The sequence below is a fragment of the Salvia hispanica genome, chromosome 3 (assembly GCF_029641045.1).
Source record: "Salvia hispanica isolate PSC_SH4W2 chromosome 3, Shi_PSC_v1, whole genome shotgun sequence".
Classification (NCBI taxonomy): domain Eukaryota; kingdom Viridiplantae; phylum Streptophyta; class Magnoliopsida; order Lamiales; family Lamiaceae; genus Salvia; species Salvia hispanica.
The window spans coordinates 5,333,289-5,348,530 of record NC_142694.1 but is presented as its reverse complement, the minus strand read 5'-3'; the positions used below and the strand labels follow the sequence as shown (position 1 = coordinate 5,348,530).

The window sequence follows — 15,242 nt, the reverse complement described above, 5'->3', positions numbered from 1 at the left end:
AGTTAAAATGAAAAGAAAGTAAAGTAAGAGAGATAATAACGTAGAGAAATCTAAAAGAGTTAACACTTTTAACTCAAAAAGAAACGCCTCGTGTAATAATGTTTTTTATTTAATTTAGTGATTATATGAAATTAATAATGTGAACAACTTTTAATCGCGAGGACTAACAATAGTTGGGTGACAAATGAATCTTCACTAAAAACTGAGTCTTTTTTCAGGACGATTTAGAGTATCAAACATATTTACCAAATCTTTACCTACATTAATTGTCTTGACCAAATATTTAATCACGTTGTAATCGCGGTCACTATTTCTATTTGTGTCCATGTTTGAGGTCATGCATTGCTTATAATCCCAATCGCGACCATGTTTGGCAATTACTAAATGGACCATTAATATGGTCAACCCCATTAACTAAGAATGAATTCACACCTCATTTATCTATATCTCAAAATCTCTTTATGTTGTGTGTTTGTGTGTAGTTTATTCTTTAGCAGAAATTTATTTTGTTAATTCTATTGACGCGAAAGCGAAAGTCTATGGGGTCGCTTCTGCAACTGGATAACCAGTACCGAAAACCGTCTTTACATTGGATGGTTTGGTGTTTTGATGATCCCTACCTTATTGACCGCAACTTTTGTATTTATTATTGCCTTCATTGCTGCTCCTCCAGTAGATATTTTTACAATAACAATTTTATCCATACAGGAGTATAGATTTATTTTATGATCTGAACCGTTAGAAAATGTCAACAGATAACAAAATAATAGCTATAGAAAATGTCAACACAACATCAACCTTTGACATTTTTTGTTGCTATTATTTTATCATCATTTTCTAATGATCCAAATCATAGATTGGAGTTTATATAAAAGTTTGCATATTTTATATATTCTATTATAATAAATAAATTTAATCTATTTTTTAATGAAATGTATAATTATTCTTATCAACCAGACATATAATCTAAGCAAACAAAGATCTGATTTTAATTGTATTACTATTATAAACACATTAATATTATTTGCATTGACAAAAATGCTAGTACACAAATAGAGTAGATAATCAAAACCGATAAATGCATGCGCCTATAAATTAGCGTCGACTTGTGAAAGACACACTCCCTCTATCTCTGATTCTCTGCAATAAAAGGGAAAACCAAATCCTTTTGTTAATGGAGCAAGAGCAAGTGATTATCGTAGGCGCCGGGCCGTCGGCCTCTCCGCCGCCGCGTGCCTCCACCAAAGCGGCATCCGCGTTCTCCTCCTGGAGCGCAGGGACTGCATCGCATCTCTGTGGCAGCAGCGCAGCTACGATCGTCTCAAGCTCCATCTTCCCCGCCAGTTCTGCCAGCTCCCATTCCTCAATTTCCCTAATCATTTCCCTAAATACCCTTCCAAACATCAATTCGTCTCCTACCTGGAGGACTACGCCCGCCATTTCTCAATCCACCCCCAATTCAATCAGACCGTTCTCTCGGCCCGCTTTGATCCAGCGGTCGCCCTTTGGACCCTCCAAACAATGGGTTCAACCTACGTGTCGCGCTGGCTCATCGTGGCAACTGGGGAGAATGCGGAGCCCGTGATTCCTGAGATCCACGGGCTGCACACGTTTCAAGGGCCCATCATACACTCGAGCGCGTATAGGTCGGGCTCTGAGTTTGCCAACCAGAAGGTGCTCGTTGTCGGCTGTGGGAATTCCGGCATGGAAGTCAGCTTGGATCTCTGCCGCCACCACGCTTCTCCCTCCATGGCCGTCAGAGATTCTGTCAGTAATTATTCCTACCAACTTATCATTACCTTTTATGGAGTATATTCACATTTTTCTTTTATTTTTATTACTACTTGTTTAGGTTCACATTTTGCCGAGGGAAGTGTTGGGAGTTTCGACGTTTACAATGGCGATGGTGTTGCTGAAATGGCTGCCGTTGAAGCTTGTTGACAAGTTTCTCGTCCTCGTTGCGAATTTCACCATGGGAAGCACCGCTAGATTGGGCCTCCGCCGTCCCAAAACCGGCCCTCTTGAGCTCAAGAACGCCACCAGAAAATCACCCGTGCTCGACGTTGGCGCCTTCTCTCTTATCAAATCCGGACATATTGAGGTATATACATATATATAGTCGAGTCGAGTGTCTAGAAATATCATTCACCTTCTATATCTCTCATAACTTTTTAATAGATAGTGGAAGGAGTGAAGGAGATTACAAAAAATGGTGCAAGATTTAATGAAGGCCAAGAACGTGAATTCAATTCTATCATTCTTGCAACGGGGTATAAGAGCAATGTGCCCACTTGGCTAAAGGTTGTTCTATTTATTTATTTCAAAACGTTTCGGCAAAATAGTTTTTTTTGTCATGTCTTACTGTCACTACTAAATATACACATTTTTATTTTAATTTTAATTTTTATCCATATTCAATATGGAATTTTTTTGCGTATTTAAGAAACAATAATTGTTGCTACTTAATTTAATTGTTTTGGTGATAGGGTGAGGATTTCTTCACAAAAGATGGAATGCCCAAGACACCATTCCCATATAGTTGGAAGGGAGAGAACGGATTATATGCAGTCGGGTTCACGGGAAGGGGGCTTTTCGGAATATCATCAGATGCCATTAAAGTTGCTAAAGATATAGCTGATACATATGATACCAAGAAATATTCAGCCAAAGAAATTAAGTTTGGATATGGAGTATTTTGATAAAATCTCTAGTGTGGAGAATTTTCTTTTATTCTTTTGTTTAGGTTTCGTATTTTGCCGACGGAAATGTTGGGAGTTTCGACGTTTACAATGGCGATGGCGTTTCTAAATTTTAAATTCAATCAAAATAAATTATAAATCAATTTTATTTTATTAATTAAATTGTCGCAGAATGATATATTAGTATGCAATGTATTTTAAATTAACTATAAGTAGAATATTAATATGAAATATCGATAAAATTTAATCATGTATGTAGGAGTACACAGTTTCTAAACGTTTAACAATCTATAGATAATTGGTTTGCAAGGCGAAGGACAAGATGATATCCATATTTTGAATCTTAGGTCAGGTTCAGTTTGCAAAACAAAATAATATTGAGATTGAATATGTGATAGGTCAAGATTGAATATTAGATAAAAAAAGATGTTTGGTTGGCCTGACAATCTTTCTATGATTAAAAATATATTTAATTTATAATATTCTTAAGTATATACTAATAATACACTCTTAATATTTAATAAATCTTCTATTATACTCCCTCCGTCCCAGATTTGTAGTAACATTTTTGCCATAAAAGTCCGTTCCACATTTGGAGTAACATTTAGAATTTACCATATTTACACATAAAATTTTACCCTATTATTCACTAAAATTACACCCAAATGCCATTATCTTTATTAAAATAAATCAAAACAAAAATAAAAAAAACCAAAAAGTCAAAGAGGGACCCACCTTCAACTAACTCACTTCATTTATTACACACCCCATCATCTCACTTCATTTATTACACATTCCATCATCTCACTCCACTATCTCATTTCATTTATTACACACTCTACCTCTCACTTCATTAATTACACACTCCACCAATTCCTTAAAACCCGTGCCATAACTAAATGTTACTACAAATATGGGACGGAGGGAGTATTATTTAATTTAATTTAAGATATTGACAAAGTGCCATGGGTTAGTGTGTAATTTAGATAAAATATAGAGGTATGATTGAAAAGTATAAAAAGTTAGTGGGTGAAGAATATTCTTTTGGGTTTAAGTTTAGTGTAAATGGTTGGAGCATAATCAATATTTAGTGTGAGATTTACACTAAAATAGGTTTGAGTTTAGTGGAATGGTTGGAGATTGATGCACTAAGTATATAAGGTAGATCTAGTATAGCTAAGGGTCAGTATCGGGATATCGAACACTGGGAATAAGATTGCAACTGTCTATCATATACTAAGCATCATATACTATTTAGAGACACGGATTTTCAGTTGGATTATTTAAACTAGACAGAAATAAATAAACAAGTAAAAGCAAACATAAAAACAAATATAATACAAAACAGGTTAAGGAATGCAGAATTTTAGGAACCACAATCAAAAGCTAATATCCAAAGGACTTCCTTGAATTACGGTCTCTAGAGTTACTAAGCTATCACGTATGTAAAACTATATTTTCTCTTGAAGCATACAATTTGTAGATTGCTACCTAGAACCGAAGTGTCCTTCCTAGAACTAAGGCAACAACTCCTAAAAGCTCCTAAGATAAATTTGCTTCATTCAAAGGCTCAAATCTCTCGATTATATTGGCAAAGACATCAATTTCTCCTCTTTCAAATTAGACTACTCACTTCTCAGTTCTTGTTGTAAAATCCACATGCATTCATAAGATGGCCAATCAAACAAATGTATAAGCACAAGAGAAATTGAAATAACTACAAGAGCTAACAAGGAAAAACAATTGAATAAATAACTTATAATCATAGCATGTTACCAAAAATTCTACAAAATATGTTTAATACTCATAGACAAGTAAAACAACAAAAAGTACTAGACATGAAGTTCTCTTGCCTGAAGCTTTCTGCAAAGCTCCGCTCCAATGGAAGAATAATATGTGGAATATGGGATGGAAGAAGTATAGGGATGGAGAGGATTGAAGGCTCTGAGATGAATATTATGAATTAGGTTATGTGGTATATATAGGCTTGAAAAGGATTTATAATTGGTAAAAAGTATCCTCCAAGTAATAGAAAAGATAGTAATTTCGAATCCTACAATTAATAGGAGAGATTTGATATCACAAGGCAACAATTTCTTTCCTTTCTTCAATTTTCGCCTAATTTTGACTGCACTGCGCAACGTTCGTAAAATGGCCATAACTTTCTCCACAGAACTTCGATTTAGATGTTCAAGGTACCCACGCGAAGCTCTTTCGAAGATGAAGAGAATGGTACTCCCTCCGTCCCAGAGAAGATGTCACACTTGGGAAATAAAATGGGATTTTAGGAGATATTATTTTGTGTGTTAAGTGGTGAGAGAAAATATAATTTTATAATTGATGTGAGAAGGAACTTTTTCCAAAAGAGGAAATGTGACATCTTTTGTGGGACAAACTAAAAAGGAAAGTGTGACATCTTTTGTGGGACGGAGGGAGTATGTATTAAGAACTGATTGGACTTCAAACTCGTTGGCAGATGGGCTCGAACAGAGGCTGCTGAACCTTGACACCTTTTTTTGCACATTTTTCTATCTTTTTCTATCATTTATCAACAAACACATCAAAATACCAAAATATATAATATGTGCAATTTAAGAACATAATTTGCAAGATTAACATTTAAAATGACTCAAATCTAGGCCTTAAAAACATGCAAATCCCATGTTTATTAGAGATGGTCTTAGGCCCTCTCGTAACAAATTTTCAGTGTTTGGTTTTCCTTTGTGGGGCTTATGTCGGCCTCAGACAAAACAAATTCAAACATCGCGGTACATTATTAATTAGTGTCTTGGTATTAATCTAAAGAACTCAATAAATCTTTCAATCAATTGCGAGACACACATTTATGATTAATTTAGTCAACTTCATAATATTTTTAGTCAAATTCTCCTATACATTAGATGCATATTTATTTCGAAATAAATCGTGTTATATGATCTATTTATGATTAAAACTATTAAATATTGATTAAATCTAAGGTGTCGTCGTACCTTATTGATTAAATATTAGACACTATCAAATATTGATTAAAACTATTAAGTTGTTATTTAATAGTAATTTTAATAATAAAAAAAAAATATTGATATTTAAAAATTAAATTTTAAAATTTAATTTTATAAATTAAATCTAATATTGAAATAAAGAAACAAAGTGAAGGATGACAAAAGGGAAGAAGAATGATAATTTTGAAATAATATCAAATTTAGTACATTACTGAAATAATATCAGATTTAAAATGTAAAAAGACCAAACCCTCCAAACCCTCCAAAACCCCCCTAAAAGAGTATTTTCATCACGAAACAATGAAAAAAGACCATTTTCGAGATAAACGCTTAATCCAGAGTTGTCTGGGGATATTTTAAAAGTCCAAGGTTTATTGGCAAGATAAACGCATAGTCCAGAGACTATTTTTGTAGTTCACTCTAAAATTCCTAGCCAGTAACCATTTAAAAAGATCTTTTAGAAAAAAGTGTCATCAGGTCAGCTGATTTCTTTTTTCCCTTGCATTTCAAGATAAAAAAATTCCAAGTTTCTATTAAGCTTCACGTGATTGAATACCTTGGGGAATTGTAGGCAAGAAATACATGGCACCGACAAAAATTGTTTGGAATACTAGTGGAGTACTATTTTTCATAATCAACTAGAACTGTCTTTTATGTGTCTATACCTTGTCTCTTTTATTCGGTGGGTGATTGGTTCGCCACCATAACATCACTCATTATTTTCCAAAAATGTAGTAATATATAAAGATCCGATTGGGAGTGCGGAGAGAGCGTGTCATGCATATTCCAGAATCCTGTGATTGCGATTACTAAAAAGCGTTGTGTACCTTTTAATGTGGGTCACCTATATATCTTGATATTATATATTTTTAAAATGTTATACCTAAAGCTAGTCATTTTTATTTCTGTCAATCTTTTTTCTTTATTATTTAAAGTTACTGTAATTTTTAACTATTTAATTTTCTTTATATATTTAAAACTTATAATTTTATAGTAGAAACTTTTATTAAGTTAATAGAATTCGAACTCTGATGCATCCGTCAAAAATATTCATGATTCTAATTGGAAACAATTTTCATTCTTATTTTTAAGGAGTTCTGATAATAGCAGTTCAAGATGATCATGAACAAAGTGGAAAAAGGTGGGAATCGAAGCATGTGTTGGCTCTAGAGAGTTCAAGTCCATAGTGTAGTGATGGTTTGGAGTGGTTAGGGGTCAATCAACAATTAAATGCTAATCGAGTTTAGTTATATATATAACACTTGGTGGCCCATTCGTTCCCACAAGCTCAAACCATGCTACCCTACTAATCACTTATCACGGTGCTCAACATCCCACTTCAATCACACTATTTATATAATGGGAATTGGACATCCAAAGTTGATGCATTGCTCATCGACACAATGTTGTGCCTAAAGAGTGAAACGCTGTCGCACTACGACGACTTTCCTACGTATTTCATATCATGCGCATCAAGGGAGATACATGATAGGTGAGGCTTGACATTCACCGAGTCGGCGATCTCCATTCGCTTGCGTCTCATAAATATGCGACGATGATAAGGCTAATTTCATGCATTGGTTATGTAGTGAAAAAACATCACATTTCTGCTGGATCTAACAAGTTTTGTTAAGCCAGGTGTGTGTGTAGCGCTAGATCCAGGAGATGCTGGAGGAGGATATCTAGCGAGGAGCAGGAACGGAATCACGAGGAAAAGCTAGAGGAAGGAAGCCAAAAGCTGAGGGCAATCAAGTCAATCAATACCTCGCTGGGCCCCACCTCGAAGCTTATAAATAAAGGAGTGCGCAACAAGAATGGCAGATCGGTTACACTCCACACACAGTCACGCTCTTAGCACACACACTAGGGATATGGGAAATTTGGGGTGGTTTTCGTTTTCAGGAGTCTCGTATCAGTGCATCACCGTCCCTTGAGGGCGAAGAAACAATTGTTCTTTTAAAATTTCTGTTTGGTACTCAGTTCAGTCTCGAACTTCACGTTTGGAAGTCGAGCTTGTTGTTTTGTTGCTGAATCAGTTTATCCGTTCTATTTACATTTGATTTGCTTTGATGAAGTTAGATTTCGTGTTGATTATTATGATGCTTGCTATTTTGGTTTGTTTATTTGAGATGTTCTCTTGAATTTGTTGCTGAATATTTTAGGAGATTCGAGAATCGTGGTATTGAAGTTGTGTTCGGTTGGATTTTTGTTCTGATGCTTGGATCCGGAGTGGATTTAGCATCCGAAGTGTGGATCTGAACAGGGGAGGTGAAATTTGTGCATGAGATTATGGGGATTTTGTTCTGCTTGGTTTGCTTCGTCTAGCAGTTTAATTTCCGTCGTTGTTTAGTTTTCTGTTAAGATTATGCCTCCGATCTACATCTGAGTTTGTTTTTCTTGATCTCTGCATTTATTTGTGTTCGTTGAAGAAGATGAAGTCATTTTCAGTTGATGCTTTAGTTAGTTAGGCTGCAGATTCGATTCTGTCCGTACTTACCTTTTTCAGAGTTTGGTCCCCACTTGTTTTAATCTCCTTGGTCTAGAGATGTTCGTAGAAGTCCCAGATCTAGTAGTTGATTTGATTTAGTTCTTATACATAATTCATTTTTTGCCTAGATCTAGCAGTTAGCATAGCATACTTTATTTCCAAATTCACTTAGTTAAATTCCTCAACCCAAAATATGCGTGGCAGCAGCCAACCCAAAAATAGTTTCCAATTCTCTACGCATGTATTTTACGAGTCCATCTCTGTGGGATCGATCCCTACTTCCCTGTGCTAGTTTAGTATCTGTGGTTGAGGGTTTTGAAGGTTTGCTTGCGTACCAACGACCAGACTTCCAGTCTTGTGAGTCTCTAGACCTTGTGATCTAGTTGATTTACTGGATCTAGGAAGTGTGTAATTAGAAATTGATAGGATACAGCAAGCAAGAAAATCAACTCTTCAAATGGCGCCGTTGCCGGGGATGGATGGCGTAGTTTGTTTATGTGTTTAGAGATTTGGTGTAAATAGTTTTAATCTTTTGAATTTCGCTTTTGGCAGTTTATGAGCAAGGGCTCAAGGTCAGGAATCTGGAGCAACCCATCTTGGTCAAGGAACGTGCAGTTGAAGTGGCAAGTCAGGGAATCAACATCCGCCATAACTACCAGATCGGGGTTGTCAACTGTAGATCCATTTCCGTTTGAATCAGGGAGTGAAGAAGAGTGGAATTCATCGGGGAAAGAGGATTCACGGTCGTCGTCAGAAACTGAGCATTCGGAAAGGGAGGAAGAGGAGTCTGTAATGGCAAACTTAGTGGACCTAGACCCAGAGATTGGTTCGCTAACTGCACATCTCGACGGAGAGCCAGCTCATGCCATAGTGTCAAATCAACGTCAGCGGTCTATTGAGATCAAGACGAATGTGCTGGGCGTTTTACCTACATTCTCTGGACGGAGGAATGAGTGTCCTTATGAGTTTTTGAACGAGTTTAGTAAGCTATGTAGCATCCAGAAAAGGCCTAACGAAACTACCGAGGAGGACTATCGCCTGCGAGCGATTCCATTTGCATTGAAAGGAGAGGCAAACACTTGGTTGCTGAGGCTTCCACCTGACTCGATCACCACATGGAGGGATTTCAAATTGGAGTTCCTGGACTATTTCTTTCCGTCCAATAAGACAAACGCTTTGAAAAAAGAAATTCAAGAGTGTAAGCAGGACTACGATGAATCTTTAAGCCAATATTGGTCTCGGTTTAAAGGCCTGCTTGACGCTTGCCCAAATCACAGGATGACGGAGGCTGAAACATTTTATCTATTCTACGAAGGGGCAAATCCTGAGTCCAAGGACTTAATGAATTCCTCGAGCGGGGGGAATTTCACCAAGAATAAGGCAAGCGAGGCACGCGAGATTCTGGGAAGATTAATCGACGCGAAGAAGGCGTATGACTGCCCGCGTGCTATCATGAGGAGAAGCTCCGCGAACACAGTTAAGGAACGAGAAGGAGAAGAGGTTAGAGACAGAATAGATCGACTGGAGAAGGCACTGCTAAATGCCATTGAAAAGAAAAATACCCCTGGGTCGACTGATAAGGAAAAAAACCCAGGTCAAGAGGAACATCAGCTTCAATTTTACAATAATCCCTCACTCGATGGAGATTTCCAAGCTCAAGTGAATGCAATGGGGAATTGGAATCAAAGTAATCAAAATACCAACTGGAACCAGTGGAAGATTAAGGAGGCACCATGGAGGGACAATCCTTGTTTCAGATGGGCTGAAGGGAACCAACAACCACAGTCACAACACCCAGGTCCAGCGGAGAACCAGCAGACATGGCCCAGCCGGAATCAGGAAGGACCACAGCATAATTCTAACTGGGCAGGGAAGCAGCAAGAGGGGCTGAACAACTGGAATTTCCGTAACCAAGGGGATCAGCATAACTGGAACAACAGGAACCAGAGCAACCAAGGGAATTCTTATGTGCCACCGCATCAGAGGAACAATTCAGGAAACAATCAAAATTTCCAACAGAGTCACCCAGGTCCAGCAACCCAGTACAACAATAATCAAGGAGGTCAGGGAAATTTTCGCCAGAACCAGGTGGTTGGAACCAATCAAAATCAAGGATTTAATCCCAGTTCAATTCAAGGTTTCCGACCACAGCGGAATCTTGATGACATGGTGCATGACCTGGTAAATTTCCAACAACACATGCAGAATAACATGCAGGCTAATAATGACGTGGTGCACAAAATTCAAGATGCCCAGCAGGAGCAGAAGTCTGCCATGGACATGTTGGCAAAGCAGATGTCCCAGTTGGCCACGTCGCTGAACGAAATGCGGGGAAATGAAGGGAAATTGCCTGCCACTGTCAAACCACCAGACCGAGCAAATATTAGTCAAATTACCTTGAGATCGGGGAAAGGCTATGAAGGACCGAAGCAAGTGATAAACGAGGAGACACCCTCACAGATGAACGGAGAAAAGGGGAATCAGAAGTCTCGAGGAGATGATCCTGGACTCAGAGAAATTCCTATACAGGATGACCTCCAGGAGGGAGATTTAAGGGGATCTATGCCTCGACTAAGTGACCCATTTTTCCTTGATCCAGAACCTGAGTTGGAACTTAAAGAGGGAAGCAGGGAGACAGGTGCAGCCCCAGCAGGGAGTTCCACGAATGCAGTAAAGCGACCCAAACCATTCCCATATCGAGGAGAAGCCAAGAAAAAGAAAGATGATACTGAGGACCTTGTGGAAATATTTAGTAAGCTGGAGATTAACCTACCCTTTTTGCAGGCTCTGAAAATACCCACCTTCAGCAAGTTCATCAAGGAATTCATAGCAGGAAAAACCAAACCTGATGGGAAGATTGTTATAGGAGAAAATGTATCCGCCGTGATACAAAAGAGGAGGATGCCGTCAAAGTGTACAGATCCAGGTATGTTCACTCTTCCTATTTCTATAGGTGATATTAAAATTGAGCATGCCATGTGTGATCTAGGTGCTTCGATAAATGTCCTACCGCTGTCAATATATAAAAAATTGGTGGGAGTCAGTTTGGTTGATACTAAAGTAGTGATTCAGTTGGCCGATAGAACATGCATCTCTCCTGAGGGAGTATTGGAAAATGTTATAGTTAGAGTGCATGATTTCCTATACCCAGCTGATTTTCATGTGATAAAAATGAGGGGAAATGAATCTACTGAGTCTAGTGGGGTGTTACTGGGGAGACCTTTCCTTCGCACCGCGAAGACTGTTATTGATGTGTTTGATGGAACCATATGCCTGGACTATCATGGGGAGAAATACACCTTCAACATTGAAGAAGCTATGAAAAAACCGCTTGATGTTGAAAACTTGCATGTTGTAGATGTAATTAACCCCCTAGTCCAAGAATATCTTGAGACTGAACTAATGCAGGAACAGTTTGACAATTCGGAGCTGAGCCAGACTGTAGAAAAGGAGGTGACAGGATGGTGTGAAACTTTTTTCACACAGGACTTGACAGATGATCAGATCAATGAAGCGATCATGGCATTCTGCCACCAGCCACTATCATTCCAATCAGCCAGATCTGTTCAGGAGAAGAGCCCAGACGAGGGAGCGAATCTAGAGGAAATGGCGCCAAGAAGTAAGGCGGAGAACCCTTTACCTCAGGAAGCCATCACACCGAAGAAGGAGTTGAAAACTTTGCCTGAAAATTTAAAGTATGCATACCTGGAGGAAGGAGAAACTTGTCCAGTGATAATTAACAGCCGCTTGACTGAAGACCAAGAGAGTGCGCTGCTGGAAGTAATAAGGAGGAACAAGAAGGCCATAGGGTGGACACTTTCTGACCTAGTTGGAATTAGCCCTGATCTTTGCATGCACCACATCAGACTAGAGGAAGGGGCAAAGGCTCGGCGTGATCCACAAAGGAAACTGAATCCAAACATGAGGGAGGAAGTGCTCAAGGAAGTTCTGAAACTACTGTCCCTTGGAATCATATACTCTATTCCAGATAGCGAGTGGGTCAGTCCGGTTCACATGGTACCGAAGAAATCTGGAATACAAGTGGTGAAGAATGACAAGAACGAGTTGGTGCCTACTCGACTGGTCACTGGATGGAGGATGTGCATCGACTATAGGAAACTAAATGAAGCCACCAAAAAGGATCATTTTCCTTTACCATTCATTGACCAGATGCTAGAGAGGCTGGCTGGCAAACAGTATTTCTGTTTCCTCGACGGATATAGCGGTTATTTCCAGATTTTCGTGAACCCAGAGGACCAGGAAAAGACCACATTTACATGCCCTTTTGGAACTTATGCCTACCGAAGGATGCCATTTGGTCTATGTAATGCACCAGGGACATTCCAACGTTGTATGATGAGTATTTTTTCGGATCTACTAGAGGTGTGCATCGAGATATTCATGGATGATTTCACTGTATATGGAGGCTCATTTGACACTTGTTTAGCCAGCCTTGACCTAGTGCTGCAAAGATGTCAAGAGAAACATCTAGTTCTGAATTTTGAAAAATGTCACTTCATGGTAACTGAGGGGATTGTTTTAGGTCATGTGGTCTCTGAAAGAGGAATACAAGTGGACAAGGCAAAGGTGGAAGTGATTGCAAAGCTACCTTACCCTACAAATCAAAAGGAAGTTAGAGGATTCCTCGGTCACGCAGGGTTTTATCGAAGGTTTATCAAGGACTTTGCAAAAATTGCGCAACCACTCACTCATTTGCTGCACAACGATGTGGAGTTCGAGTTTGATGAGGGATGCAAGAGGGCATTTCAATTGCTCAAGGAGAGACTAGTGTCCGCACCAATTATCAGGGCACCGGACTGGAATCACCCTTTTGAGATAATGTGCGACGCGAGCGATTTCGCTGTGGGAGCCGTCCTAGGGCAGAAGATAGATGGGAAAAACTACGTAATTTTCTATGCGTCCAAGACACTAAATCAAGCTCAGAAGAATTACGATACTACGGAGAAGGAAATGTTGGCTGTCGTCTACTCGTTCGAAAAATTCCGCCCTTATCTTCTTGGGTCAAAGGAGTTTGATTGGGAAGTAAGAGACAAAAGAGGAACAGAGAATCGAGTGGCTGACCACTTGAGTAGAATTCATCAAGGAGATACGGACGAGGCTATTCCCGATGTTTTTCCCGAAGAGCATTTGTACTATATGGACGAACCACCTAGACCGATAAGCTGGGAATCTGTCTTAGTTTTAACCGGTCCAGGAGAATCTGATCGAGGAAAGCGCGTACGTAACGCAGAACCATGGTACGCAGACCTGGCAAATTACTTGGTCACGGGAGAGGTGCCAAGTTCAGAGGAAGCCTCCCGGGCCCAGAAGATGAAGCTTAAAAGCGAAGCCAAATATTACTTCTGGGATGATCCTTATCTTTGGAAGATGTGTGCAGATCAGATAATTCGACGTTGCATTCCTGAATGGGAACAAAGAGATGTACTCCATCATTGTCACTCCTTGGCGTGTGGAGGGCATTTCGGACCAAGGAGAACCGCAAGGAAAGTTCTAGACAGTGGATTCTACTGGCCTACATTGAACAAGGATGCCTTTGAATACTGTCAATGCTGCGAAAGGTGTCAACAGACAGGGGGAATCTCGAGACGAGATGAGATGCCCCAAGTGCCCATAGTGATCTGCGAAATTTTCGATGTTTGGGGGATGGATTTTATGGGCCCATTTCCGTCGTCGTACGGAAATGCTTACATATTGGTCGCTGTAGACTACGTTTCCAAATGGATAGAGGCGAAGGCTACGCCCACTTGTGAGTCTAAAGAGGTGGCCAAGTTTCTGAAGTCAAACATTTTCAGCAGATATGGAGTTCCTAGAGCGATTATCTCAGATCAAGGAACACACTTCTGCAACCGCACTATAGAAGCGCTCATGAGGAAATACGGCGTGCATCATAGATTGTCTACACCATATCACCCCCAATCGAATGGGCAAGCTGAAGTCTCTAATAGGGAGATAAAGAGTATTTTGGAAAAATCAGTTAACACCACAAGGAAGGATTGGAGTAAACGCCTTGACGATGCTTTGTGGGCGTATAGAACTGCTTACAAGACACCAATCGGGATGTCACCTTATAGGTTGGTGTTTGGGAAAATGTGTCACTTACCCGTGGAAGTGGAGCACAAGGCATACTGGGCCATTAAGGAAATGAATATGAAGTCTGTGGCATGTGAAGAAGAAAGGAAGCTGCAATTACAGGAGCTGGAGGAACTACGGCTAGAGGCATTCGATTCAGCAATGTGGTACAAGGAAAGAACGAAGCTCTGGCACGACAAGAACCTCCGGGTCAAGGAACTTCAGGTGGGGCAGAAAGTACTTCTATTTCAGTCCAGACTCAAGCTAATGCCAGGGAAGTTGAAGTCAAAGTGGGTAGGTCCATATACCATCGTTGGCCTCCGCGCACACGGAGCAGTGGAAATCCAGGGAAGTGCTCCTAACTCGGTCCCTTTTCTTGTTAATGGCCATAGATTGAAAGTCTATAGGGATAATTCTGAGCTATGCGTAGTGGAGGAAATACCACTACGTGCGCTCTCAGTTATCACTTAGCCAGACAAAGGAATATTCTCGATGAACTCCTGGGTCAAGGGAAATGTTATGTTTTTACACACTGATCCAGGGGATTCGAGAATATTCAAAGGTAATTGTACATAGTTTAATTGCTTTAGAAGACAAAGAAAATCCAAACAAAATAAAAATTCAAAAATTTCCAAAAATATTTTCGAAGACCCAAACTCAAAGGGGATTTATGTCTCGTACTTTAACCTTGACCCAGGAGTCTGGGGTCTTCATATTTTTTTAGGTCGCGGTCAAGGGAATCAATTAGAGGAAGAGTGCATGAAGGAGCAGTTGAGGAGGGAAGTTATAATTTGAAATTCAAAATGCCGACAATTATGGAGGAGTACGGTCGCTGATGTCATGCCTGCAACCGTCTCTCTCTTCTGTGTAAAAGATGCGAACCGACCTTCTCTCTCCACATAATAATTTCACAACTTGCTCCTCCCTCTCTCTACTGTCATTCTCTCTCTAAGCTTACAAACC

At 39.5% G+C, this 15,242-nt stretch overlaps 1 pseudogene; it reads left to right on the top strand.

Annotated features, from left to right (window-relative positions):
• Positions 1-1,174: 1,174 nt before the first annotated feature.
• Positions 1,175-2,808, top strand: LOC125215657 (putative indole-3-pyruvate monooxygenase YUCCA4; annotated as a pseudogene).
• The last annotated feature ends 12,434 nt before the right edge of the window (positions 2,809-15,242 follow it).